The sequence below is a fragment of the Dipodomys spectabilis genome, unplaced genomic scaffold (genome assembly GCF_019054845.1).
Source record: "Dipodomys spectabilis isolate Male_0828 unplaced genomic scaffold, ASM1905484v1 ptg000147l, whole genome shotgun sequence".
Taxonomy (NCBI): Eukaryota; Metazoa; Chordata; class Mammalia; order Rodentia; family Heteromyidae; genus Dipodomys; species Dipodomys spectabilis.
In genome coordinates, this window is record NW_024870824.1 from 13,477,809 (window position 1) to 13,491,574 (window position 13,766).

Genomic DNA, 13,766 nt, shown 5'->3' on the forward strand with positions numbered 1-13,766 from the left:
CAAGGCTCCCTCAGCACACTTTTGAGTGGGCAGTAGGAGAAACTTACTAATTCCCCCCTTACTCACTTAGCAGCTCTGTTTCCTTCTGTGTCACCACACTCATGCTCTGCAGTGCAGGACACTTGGGAGGCTTAAGTCACTGTCACTCTCCTTGCTGGGTTAAGCTGGGTTTACAAGGCAATTGCTCCCCTCAGAAGTGCGTAGAATGTGGAGTCCTACAGATGGAAACAGAGCAGTGGAGACTCTTTCCTCAAGATGGCTGCTCTTCCAGACTAGCTCCTTTCTGGAGATGGCACAGTGGGGGAGGTGCGGGAGGGAGTGTCACTAGGAGGTGGCGTGAGATCCTTTCCAAAGCAAGGGTATTGCACAGATTTGAGGTTATTTATGTGAGCAGGCTACCAAGCCTATACCAAGCCTATGCGAACTCTGAAGCTTTCCAGTAGCTGTGATTGCCAGTATCCACACTGGTAGAGTTTGCTGGAACTTTGTCTTCTATTTGAGACAAAGGGGAAACACCCTTTCAGGATGGCAGATCCTGGGATATTTAAAAAGATATCTATTTTTGTTTAGTCGTACGAAGGAATTAGCTATTCTTTAAATCAATTTTAAAATACAAATCTTCTTGATCAATGTCACCCCTTTCCTCATTCTCCCCCTTCTCTCCTGCCCTCAGTTTTCTTAATGTCACAGGGTATGCCTTGAGTATTATTTCAATTAGCAATAATTGCGCCTTGGATAAACCTCATTGGCTACGATACTGCCACTGCGCAAAGCTTGCCTTGAGTATTATGACTGCCTTCTCCCACATCCTTATTCATCTGTCTACCTCCATCCCCCACACCTTTCAAATTCCAGTTTGCTGACATTCCTTTTTGTTGGACTGTGAGTTAGTTTTTCTGGGGAATTATACTCTGAATTCTCCTCTGTAAATACCATATTTTGGTTAATTTTTTTTTTTGTTCTAAACTGTTGTGCAAGATCTGGGAGGCCTCTCCTGCTGACTTCCAGTGTCTTCCCATGTCATTCACTTCAAGGATGCAGTTATGTGTTACTCTGTCTGTGTGTGTGTGTGTGTGTGGTGAGTGCTGACACTTACCTACCTACCTCCCACCGTATTGGATCCTCCTCTGGTGACTGTTTTTAAGCAAAACCAAAAACCTAAAAAAAAACCACCCACCATGGCAATTGGTACATGTGTATTGTAAATTCAGAAGTTCCATTCTCCATGAACAAAACGAATCAAATTAGTTGTGTCATTGCTTTTTGCCTCAAATTAATGACACTGCATAAGTCAGTACAACTGTACATTTTGAAGTCTAGTTATTTATTTAATTTTACCAGCACCAGGGCTTGAATTTGGGGCTTTGTGCTCTCTAGTTGCTGGCACACTACCTAATGTCTCTTAGTTTTGAACACTTCTTGGGTTAGAAACTTGTCCATTAGCTCCTCCTTTAAGAAGGTCACTAGGCAAAGATAAAAGGAATGTGCAATACTCTCAAGTCTTTTTTTCAATCAACTTAAAACCTGTATGGTTCTGAAAAGGAATATGTATAAATGCAAGCAAACAGTTAGAAACAGAGAGCATACAGGTAAGAATGCAATTTCTTTCTCAGTTATAATCATATACTATTATATACTAACAAAATATTTACAAAGCTCAATAATATTACTGGGAGTTAGCCTCCAGAATTCATGAATTAATGAAGAGAGAGTATTCATTTCATGTGCTGATATAGATTGATCGGCAGAGGCTACTTAGAGTCATCTTTTGAGGGTAAAACCACAGCTGTGACCTTGTCTGGGGTATGCTTGGGAAATATATTGATTGGTGATGTCTGTGATAGATGCAGAAATGTGAGAAGTTATATTGTGGGCATTATGTAATTGTTATTTCTGCCTTGATTTTTCACATAGTCAAATGGGTTGGTTTCAGAAACAGGATAGAACACCAAATCAAACTTGTTAAAGTGAAAATGAGGACTTGTTACCTCATGTAGCTCTGGAGTATGGGATCCACTGTGGCCATTCTGACACATGACTGGGTTTCTTACCTGCTGTTGCGATTATCACCAGTGATGCTAACACTCTTCAGTGTACCAGGCACTGTTTTAGATACTTCACATCCATGAATTCAAAATTCCCACAGTGAGCCAATGACATGGGCGATATGTTATCACTCCAATTTACAGATGAGGGGGATGAGACAGAGTGAAATTAAGTAACTTAATCAGAACCATGTAAACAAAGGATCTAGGATTTGACATCCTCTATATAAGGGCTGGACAGACATGGCCTGTGTCACAAATTGTGCCTCTATTTTTTTTTAAAAAGAAGCATGCTGAAGTAGAGCCACATTTCCATGTGTATATTAACACTAGATATTTTCATTTTACAACAGAGAGCATGTGGCTTGCAAATCCTAAATTATTTACTCTCTGGCCCTTTGCAGGAAGAAGTCACTGAGTTGTGTCTTAAACCACTATGCTTCACTGGAGTCTATCATTATGAGGATTCATTTAGTGCAAGATAGCAAGTTACTTCAGTGCTCAATCATTGCAATCTAAAACAAGAAAATGCATATTCAAAGCAGGTGTAATGGCAATACCTGAAATGCCAGCACTTAGGAGTCTGAGGCAGGAGGATGAAGAGCTTGAGCCCACGTTGGGTTATGTAATGACACGGTCTCAAGAAGATAGAGATAGATGGGTGTGTTGTTGGATGATGGGTGGATGGATGATGGGTAGATGGATGGGACAGATAGACAGCTATATGGATAGATGGATAGAGGATTGGGTGGGTGAATAGATGGATGGATGAATGAATAGATTCAGTGGATAGAAGGGTGGGTGGAATAGACAAATAGATGGGTGGGTGGATGGATGCATGAATAAATGAGTGAATGGATAGACAATCCAGTTTCTGGCTGTTCAAACAGAGCTCTAGAATAGTTTTGCTTACTTTTTGATTGGTCTGGTTAAGGTTATCTCTGAACTTCCCAGGTTCCTTGCTCCATCCTTGGTGCTTGGGATGAGGTCAGCTTCATTGGTCACGGGAAGGGTGCTTCTCAAGGAAATATCTAAAAAGTTTATTTTCTTCGAAAATCCACTCCTGTTGTTTTAAATTTTAAATCTCTTTTCATGGCTGATGCTTACCTTAGCTATCAACCCAGGCATCTTTGTTACCATCTCTTTCTGAGCTCTTATAAAATTAACCTCTAAATTATATTGATTTGTGTTCTTCAGTTCTTCATTCTAGCTCAGGTTTTCGTCATCTCTCTTCTGGACTACTCCGGCTCCCAGCCTTCAATCTTTTCCACTTGAAATGTATTATTAACAGAGTTGCCAGAATGAGCTCTCCAAACCTGCCAGTGCCCCTCCACAACCTATTGCTTGGAGTCTCAGCCCCGTGATGGCCCTCTGCACCCTGGCTCTTTCTAACACTTGAGCCATTTATAGCCAAAAGCCTTCTCTTTCAAGACAACTGAACTGCCTGCACTGCTCAGAGCCAATTGCTCCTTCCCAACTATATACCTATGCTCATGTTTCTTCAGGAGGCTCCTGTCCTCCTTCAGGATTTCACTTCTCCAGACTGTTGGAAGCTAAACTCAAAATACAATAACCTCTTGGTAGTTTTGCTACTGTATGGGCAACGTTGTATTTCAATTGATTGTTTGTAATGTTTCCTATCAGGCCGTCTTCCTTGATGACAGGGAATGGGCTTGTTTATCTCTATCTTACTCTGTGGTACATGCTGAGGTTGATAATATTTGAGTAAATAATTTTTCAGGAAGGTGAAATAATATATATATATGTATATATATATATATATATATATATATATAGCATTATTTGTGGTTACTAATGCTAAATGTGGTGAGTGCAGGTGTCTTCTTGTGACAATTTGGGCTCGTGTGGGCATGTGGTAATGTTGGCATGAAGCAGTTTTCCTAGAGCCTCTTAGATGTGACCTCAGATAGAAATGCATCTTCCTTTAGTAAGCATGAAAACTGGAATAGACAACTTCAGCCGAGGTTTGTGGAGACCCAAAACATTCGTTGTTCCATGGGTTCTGACCCATAGAAAAGAAATAAATAACAATAACCATAATAGTGAAATAAAACAAAATGAATTGTATGTTTATGGGGGTCTGTGTGTGTGTGTGTGTGTGCCTGCGTGTGCACACGTGTTGCACGCATGCATGCCAATACGGGGATATGAAGTTGGGACATGCTCTGTCCCTAAGCTTTTTTGCTCAAGGCTAGTGCTCTACCATTTAAAAATTATATATATATATTTTTTAATTGTAAAAATACTGTACAGAGGGGTTACATGCTCTACCATTTGAGCCGATCTCTACTTCTGGCCTTTTGGTGGTAAATCAGAGGTAAGAATCTCATGAACTTTCCTGCCCAGACTAACTTTGAACTATGATCTTCAGAATCTCAGCCTCCTATATAGCTAGAATTCCTGGCATGAGACATGAATGCCTGGCTTAACACTAATCCCAATAGTTCAAAAGTCTTGCTTTTTCTCCTCCTCCCCCAGATCACTGTGGGAAGTCGGTGCCATCTTTCTGGTCATGAAAGCACCGGAATACATTGAAATGTCTCTCCAAACAATAATGTGCAATTATTGCTCATCGCCTGGACAGTTAGGCAATACAGAGCACATAAAAAGGAGGTTGTTATAAGCTTATGTGGAGTCATATAATCTTATTGTCAACCAACCCAATGGAGACTTAATTTGTAAATGGATCCCCAGTACTGATGTAAAAGATAATAAAATTTCTTTTACGACCTTTGCTTTCAGGCAATTGGGAAGCAGCTTCCAGTCCTATGGGAAGGATAATGAATTCAGAGATGATTTCATGAGAGTCTGTCATGGGGTCTTAAGGCTGTGCGTGTGTGCGCGCTGCATGTGTGTGTGTGTGTGTGTGTGTGTGTGTGTGTGTGTGTGCATGTGCACACATTGTCAGGAGAAGAAGAATTTGTTTAATATTGGAAAAAGAAGAAAAGCCAGTTAGGCGTTGGTGGCTTATGCTGACAATACTGGTCACTTGGATTGTGAATGAAGGCCAGCTCAGGAGAAAAGTGCATGAAACCCCTTCTTAACTGGGAGCTGGGCTTGGTGATGTGTGCCTGTCATCACAGGTACGTCAGGAAGCCTAAAATATGGAGATGGAAATCAAGGCTTGTGGCTTGGGCAGGAAATGAGACCCCCATCTCCAAGTTAATCACTGCAAAAAAGAAAAGAGCTAAAGTGTAGCTCAGTGGTAAAGTGTGCGCCTTCCAGCACAAGGCCCCGAGTTGAAACCCTGGAACTGCCAACATCAACATAGAGTCTCTTGAACACCTCTCCAGGTGGCAGCGGCTCTCAGCTGAGGCTGATGGAGTTATCAATTCCTGGGCTGCTCAAAGTGTGAAGCTGAGAGCTATCCTCTGTTCCTCATGTTCAGTCTATGCCTGGGAAAGTCAAGTGTTGGTCATTTCACTTTCTCGTTCCATGATGGACACTCTCAGATTCTCTGACATCTGTCCATCACCAATGAATGAAAGAATTTTGTGTTCATCTAGCTTCTTTCCCCTAGAAAGATCACATAGGCATCCAAAAAGCAGCCTACTTTTTCAAAAAGATTATGAACAATAAGTGCTATATGTCTTGTTTTCGTGTCAGGAAGGAGATGAGAGAGTGAAAACTGGAGTTGCCATTAAATAAATTCTGAGTTCAGAAAACAAAACCTCCCTGACCTCCTAGCCCGGCCTCCCTTCCATTGAAGCCCCGTGCATTGGGGTAGAGGTAGCTGACACTGGTGTTAACAGCGGAACGGGGTTGTGACTAGAGACTGATACAACCCACCGGACTGTGCTAAGAAGCAGATTGTGTTTAACATGCGGTTGTAATTGTTTGCTGCTGTCTTTGATAAATTCAGGCTGGCGGTTCATAAGCAACCTATATTCGGAGTTGAAAACAATCTAGATGAAATATGACTTTCAATGAGAATCAGAAACAAGAAAGCCATGCAGGGAGAAGTCAAGTTTTTTGTTTTTTGTTTTTAACTAGTGTGACTTGGGTGTGTAGAATAAAGTCCAGCATCCACATTTCACAGGCTCCCACTGACCCCATCAGCCACCCTCTCCGGTTTAAAGGTTTTTTGTTTTTTGTTTTCTTAGCTGCACAAGGAAGACTCAGGATGCCTAGGCAAACAAACATGCCAGTCTTTCCCCTCCTTTGTCTCCCTGGATTAGCACATACCCAGCTTCGAAGTGGTTTCATTGGGGGAAACTGGCTTGCTTTCCCCTAACACTGTCCAGGGGAAGGGAAGTGTCACCTCCTGCTTCCGAGTGGGAAGGTGGAGAATAATAGCTCCTGTCATTTCCTGCATGTAGCCTTGTTATGGGGAATATTTAGTACTGCAGGGGGCGCGGGGGTTATGTCTTGGGTGTGATAACGCTGCTCCTTGCATGGGTGACCACGGTATTGATTGGAAGCTGTCAGCCTTGCCGCATGCTTTGCAGGCTCCCAGAAGGATAACTAGTGCAGAGAGGGCCATGCATCAGGCCAGGACATGTGCGTTCTGTTAACTAATGCTGAGATCTGAGCTTGGTTGCTTGCTCTTAATGCATATTGGCTCACTGCCTTTCAGTTTTGTTTTGTTTTTCCTAATTTCGTCGAGAAGTCTTGTGGTGGTGGTTGGGTTTCTCTATGTTCTTCAATGTCCAACAGCACATTTCATCTTGTGCCCTTTCTGTGTGCCTGTCTTCCACGTGTGTTAGGTGGTCAGCAAACACTTATTGAGCATCTACTTGGTCTTCCTGGAGTTTAGGCGGATTGGGCAAGGCCTTTCTAAGGTGGTAGCATTGGGGCTGTGTGTGTGGCAACTACCCCTGGGCCTGGACTATAATTCTTTACCAAGTTAGGGTGGAATCCATAGTCTCTATGTGAACTGCTAATAGCCTAGCATCCAGAGTGAACTTCAGTCCAGTGTTACCTTTCAGACCTGCTTTCCTGGCCCTTCACTTTATTAGGTCCCTTGGTTCTCTCAGACTGCTGGAGCATTGTAAGTTCCTTAAACTACTCCACAAGCTGTTCTGTTCTGCTTTCCTGTGTTCTATCTATTTCCATGGATGGAACTCACTATATTTGAGAGGGGGGAAGAGAGAGAGAGGAGGAGGGAGGGGGGGGAGGGAGAGGGAGAGAGGGCAAGGGAGAGGGAGAGAGGGGGAGAGAGGGGGGAAGAGAGGGAGAGAGAGAGAGAAGGGGAGGGAGAGGGGGAGGGAGAGGGAGAAGGGGAGAGGGGGAGGGGGAAGGAGAGGGGGAGAGAGCACACACTGATTTTGGGGCTTGAACTCAGGTCTCTGAGCTTTTATTTGCTCAAGGTTTGAGCCATAGTTCTCCTGCTCCTTTGTACCCACTCCTCTCCCTCCCCTTCCCTCCTCCCCATCCTTTCCCTCCCCCTCCTCCCTGTGCCTCTCTTCTTCCACCCCCCCCCCCCCACCTCCTCCTTGCTTTCAACTGTGATCCTCAGATCTCAGCATCCTGAGCAGCAAGGATTACAGGCATGAGCCACGGGCTGGAACAGGATTTTTTTTTTTTTTTTTTTTTGTCGGGTGTGGGGCTTGAACTCTGGGCCTGGGCGCTGTCCCTCAGCTCTTCAGCTCAAGGCGAGCGCTCTACCACTTGAGCTACAGTGCCACTTCCGGTTTTCTAGTGGTTTATTGGAGATAGGAGTCTCAAGGTCTTTTCTGCCCGGGCTGGCTTTGAACCGCGATTCTCAGATCTCAGCCTCCTGAGTAGCTAGGATTACAGGCGTGAGCCACCGGCGCCCGGCCAGGATTTTTCTTTCTCAGCTGGACAGCTACTATTCCACTAGGTTTTCCCCAGGGGTGGGGGCATCATTGCCTCTGGGGCTTCGGGCTGGGTGAGGTTGTGGTCTTTGCTTTCTCCTGTGCCCTGATATACCCCCATCACAGCACCGTAGTACAGACTGGTGGAATCACACCTATGAGTGGCTAGGCCTTCTCAGGCTCGGGTGAGCCAGGTGCTTTGTGGGTATGCAATGGTTCAACTTTCACAGCTTTTTAGGACACATGTGCCATTGAATCCTTAATAATCAATAAGGAAATGGAGATGCTGAGGTTTCTTCTGGGGAGCCAGGCAGCCAGTAAGGCACAGCACCTTGGGCGTATGACCACCACCTTCACCTAGCACCCTTGCCTGTGAGTTTCTTTACCTCCCACAGTGCTTGTGGGCTGGGTGACAGTGGCTGTCACTCCAGCTTTTTCAGAACCCCTCCCCACCCCTAGGGAGTGGTAAGCCGCCCACCATCAATTATTAAGTATTTAGTGAGGGATGAGTGAATCAAACCCAACTGAGGATGACTGTTTAGAGGGCCCAAAGGCTGCTTTTCTTTTTGCCAGTGAAGCATCCCCCTCTATTCCTGCCTCCTTGGGGTACCCCCTGTCACCTGCACCAGGATTTCCTCCATGGCTTGAGTGGGAACATCTCACCAGACAACCAAAGCAAGGGCTCAGAATTTAGGGGCAGTCCCTGTCCCTGTGGTCTCTGCTTCCTTCCAAGGCTAATTTCTGGAGAAACTTCAGACCAAATGCAGCAGCTGAAGGGGCTGAGACTCTGTGTTGGGGGTGGTCTTCAGTGGGTGCCATCCACCCAGGAGATACTGGAGCTGACTGGGAGTGAGAGACTTGGGGAGTCCTTGACTTCATGCTGGTTGGTGTTGGGCAGTACTGGGCCCCGGAGTGGCCTGTTTGTGGGAATCTTGTAGGTGGAAATGCACGAGATGGTATCTGCACAGGGCTCTGACTGTATTGAATGGGCAGCGCCTAGAATAGGACGAGTCTAAAGACAAATTGTCAGTATCTTGTACAGTTTCTCAGATCAGCTTTCAGTGGTAAAACGGAAGTATATACACAATCACTGCTGGGTAGATCTTCAAGTGTCTAGGTCAGGATAGGTATGGTGGCTTATGGCATATCTGTCTGTCTGTACTTATGGCTATTTGGGAGGCTGATACTTGAAGCCTGCCTGGGCTTAAACAAAAAATAAAAAAGAAACACAAAAACAAGATCAAGAGACCCCATCTCAACTGAAAAAACTGGGTTTAGTGACTTGTGCCTGTCATCTCGAGTTACGATGGAAAGCATAGATAGGATTTCAATGAAGACTGACCTAACCTTTGTAAGATTATATCTCAAAAGTAAGACACAACACTATATCTAAAAAAAAAAACCAGAATGAAAAAGTTGGAGGTGTGGCTCAAGTGGCAGAGCACCTACCTACCAAGTGTGAGGCCCTGAGTTCAGTCCCTGTACTGTCAGAGAAAAAAAGGATTCTTGGTCAATGGTAACTGCCTGATAACTACTGATTTCTTTAGTTTACATTTAAATACAATGCTTACACATAAAAACTTAAGATGCATTCTTGGGGCTGGGGTAAAGCTCAGGGGTAGAGTTTGCCTACAGGTGTGAGGGTCTGGATTTGATTCCCAGCACTAGGGAAACATAAAGCCACTGAATGACTGAAAGAAGGGGTAGGCTAGTGCTAGAAAATTGAAAATGTGATTCTTTGTTTAGGTTTTGGTTAGTACCGGAGTTTGAATTCAAGACCTTGTGCTTTCTAGGCAGGCTCTCTGTCATTACAGAGAGCTCTGTTTTTTGCTTTTAGTTATTTTTCAGGTAAGGCCCTTCATCTCTGCCTTGGGCTAACCTCAGATCTCCATTCTCCTATGTATGCCTCTTGCATAGCTGCTATTCCAGGCACACATACACATGCTTTCTTTATTGGCTGGGATGGGTGCTTGCTATCTTCCCTCCCCCCCCTCCCTCCCCCCCCCCCCCCCGACTTGACTCAAATGAGAACCTTCCAATCTCTTGATTCTGAGTAGCTGGGAATGACAGAAATGAGCCACTGTACCTATCCTGTTGTTTTCAATTTCTCATTTTTCAACCATTTATTTTGATTTTATGTAGGTGAACAAATATACATAGGTAGGCTTACTGGGTGTGGAATTTTTTCCTATCTCAATGGTTTTAATCTAATGAAACTGTGGACACTAGGAATTTGTTCACATAATAGACTTGATATATGTGGGGGCAGAAAGCTTTGCTCTTGAGTTCAAGGACTCTTTTTTAACACCTCCTTGGTTTCTTATAGGACGGAGGTATTGGCCTTTTGCTCCCATATCATATCCCATAGCAACCTTGTATTTTTGGCAGTAGTGGGGCTTGAACTCAGGATCTTGCACTTCCTAGGCAAGGGCTCTATCACTTGAACCCTGTCCCCAGTCCTTTTGCCTTAATGTTTTAATGTTTTGCTTTAATGTTTTTGCCCAGACTGGCCTTGGACCATAATCTTCCCTCGCTTGCCTCCCATGTGGCTGGGATTGTAGGCATGTGCCACAATACCTAGTACTACTTTTTTTTTTTGACAGGGTCTTACTGTGAAGCCCAGGCCTGGTTTGAACTTTATATCCTCCTGCTTCAGACTCCTGAGTGCTGGGATTACAGATGTGTGACACTATACCTGGCTGACACTCATGCTTCAGCTCTTCACATGAAGAAGTACTTCACATGCCTCTCTGTTGGAGACATTGTACTGTGTTTTGTCTGCTGCAAGAACTGCTTTAAAACTCTGCTGAGGTGTTTGTCACTCCAAATAGACTTATCCTTTATTGATTAGTCCTGTGCTGTGCTATTCCCTTACTTTGTTCATCTCTTGTTGCAATGTGAATATGTTTAAAGAGTGCACGTTGGTCCTATATGTCATCCCTTGCCAGGCAGGGACCATGGCTTATACATCTCAGGACCTCCAGCCCTTGTACTTGGACCTGGCTGCCTGACACACTCAGTCAGCCATGAGCCTTTAATGTTGGTGAATCTGTGGGTGGCGACTGGCACTTGTTTTCTAATCAGTCTCTTCCATCCCTATGTTTGCATGATGGTAATACAAACTGACCAATCACCTGCTCTGTTGCTTGTGACCTGTGTAAACTAGTTGTCTTCATGATTTCCTTCAGTGTAACCCCACCACCCTGTGCCATGTGATGATGTATTGGTTAACAATGATCCCCATACCCTCCTGGGGTCCCGTTTGATTATAATGGAGCCAAACAATCCCTATGGCTCCATCATCATGGCTGTTGGAACGACATGAAGCTATTCTGACACCCTGGTGTAGGGCATTGCTCATGTTGGTGGCGATGCTGGTGTGTAGACAAGTTTGGGTAGATCTGCCCACACTTTGCATCGTGTTTTATCCTATTCAGCACAGCAATGATGCTGTGCAGGTTTGGGGCATCCAAAGGTGAAACACATGATGTCACTGTATCTGCATAGAGTTTGAGGAGTAAAGAAACGAATACCTATGAAACTTGCAGGACAAAGCCTGGCCTATAAGGACTGTTTGAGAACTGTTAGCTACTCCATAGTAGGTATCTTAGATCCAGTATGTCAATAGTGCCAAGTCAGAGCACACCCCTTGAGTCTACGTCTTACTGGCAGGTGTCCTTGGTTATGGTGACACCCTGAGTCGACTTCTTTCTTTGCAGTGAAAGCAGGAATGGCATCATGGGGGTGGAGGGGGAGATGAGCAGGCCATGACAGAAGCAACAGTGGTTCACAAGGGGTGTGACCACTGGTGCTTTAAATAGTAGGAGAGGAAAGGCAGGAGCCAGACCTGAAGGAGCCAAGAAGCAAATGGATCCATCTGGTGGTCCACGTAGAGTCTAGCTGCTCTTCATTGCTCATCTTCCTCCACCCATAAGAAATCATGACTGGGTGTTAAGGTTTTGCTTTTTGAGTGGCTTGCTTTTCAACATCAAGAACTGGAAGTTCCATTAGGAAGATGTTAATTCAAGCCCAGGAAGATGCACTTTCCATTTTTCCCAATCAGACTTCTAACCCGAGGGCACTAATAGATGAAGTAGTGCCCAGTCCTCAGATTTAAACAAATGATTTTAAAGGTAGGTTCCAAATAGTTTAGAATGTCTCCTGGAAGACTTCAGGCTGCTGCTAAGGAAGTGATTGTACTAGGGCTTAAGAGATGGCACCTGCAATATCTAGCTCGGCCGACAAGTGGCAAGAAAACCAGGGCTGCCACTCAGGATCTACCTCCAGGGCTGTGCCCTGTGTGGCTGTCTTCCTGCCCATTGGGCCTCGGTGCAGGTGGGGGTTGAAGGAGAGAACAGCTGCCCTTTCTTTTAGCCTAGCTGGAGAAGTAAGACTGTGATTCCCTTCTGGCTAAGTGAACCTCTTGAATCTGTGACAAACGATGGACACCCTTGAATGTCTCAAAAGCTGTAAATGGCACGTCAGTTAGGTGGTTTGGTAAGCATGCTTCTGGTAGTTTACAAAATTACCTAGGTGTCGACTGCATACATATTTGTTGTATGAGTGGCTGTGATTAATCTGGAAAAAATACTGCCACATCAGAACTGACTACATGAATATGATTCTTTGGAGGAGGGTGTCTTACTCTTAAGGAAAGGTGACTTAAGGATGGGTTAAGTGAACAGTAGTACAGGGTGAGTAGATGATCAATTTGAGAAACAAGGTTGGCACAGCCCCACCTGGCACAGTCTGACACAGAGCCTAGAGGAGTGGACAAAAGGTAAACTGAGGACCACACCCAGTGGTCTTCTCTCCATCATAATCTGCTGTGGGTTGGAGAAGTTTGACTCTTAGGTTTCAAAGAACATTGTCCCTACCCAGGGCCTCTTGAGATACCTGGGCAGCATCTCAACACAGGGCATACAAGAAACAGGAAATCATGTGCTGGCCCTCAGGATGTGGAGATGCATTTGATGACAGGCTGTCCTGAATTTGAGGCTCACTTTACGAAAGTGGTATTTTGTAAGTAGATACTTCCTTGGCAAAATGCTACAGTGGAATGGATGAGGTTTTATTGTTTACATAGTATAATTCATTCGTTTTTTTCCCCTCCAAAGCAAATTGACATTTGCAAAATGGAACTTCTAATAAAAGCACATGCTGGAAACTTCTTGCAGTAAGCTATTTCCCGTCTACTGAAGGGAAGTTATGAGAAATGAGCTGGAGAGTATGGCTTAGTGGTAGAGCACCATTGAGCATGTCTCTAAATCACACATTCAAAGCCAGAATGCCTCCTCCAAAGAAATAACATTCATAACAAGTTGGATCTGAGGTGCCAGTATTTTTTCAACCATTCATACAACAAAAATATATCCACTTGACACCTAAGTCATTTTATAAAGCACCAGGGGTAGAGTGCCAGCCAAGGTGAGGTCCTGCGTTCAAATCCCAGCATTACCAAAAAGTAAAGGGAAATGGCCAGTGAGGGAGAGTTGGAAACAACCCAGACCCAGCTTTCTAGACACCTCCTACCTCTTAAGTATTCTCTACACATACATAAATCCCTTAAATTTATGCAGGGTCCATCCACAGGTTAACCTCACAGAATCTTCTGGAAAGGACTTTCTAGAACTGAGTCTGACTCCTCATCTAAATGGAAGAAAGCACCAGGTTCTGCTATAGATGTTAGTAAATACTGGCATGTCAGAAACCACACCTGATGGATGAATATTTCTTGGAGTGGGGCCAAACAGGACAAAGGTGGCCAAGGATCATTGGTTCCTCCATATCCCATACCTATGGTGTCTATTTTCCCAGATGATGAACTTGAAGTGGACTAGAGGTCCTTGATTAAACTCTACAAGACAGTCTTCATTGGCCATCTTCGTTGGCTGATGTACAAGGGGGCATGATAACTTGCTTT

At 44.4% G+C, this 13,766-nt stretch overlaps 1 pseudogene; it reads right to left on the bottom strand.

The window, feature by feature from the left end:
* Positions 1-662: 662 nt before the first annotated feature.
* LOC122118262 lies at positions 663-775 on the bottom strand (annotated as a pseudogene).
* Positions 776-13,766: the final 12,991 nt, after the last annotated feature.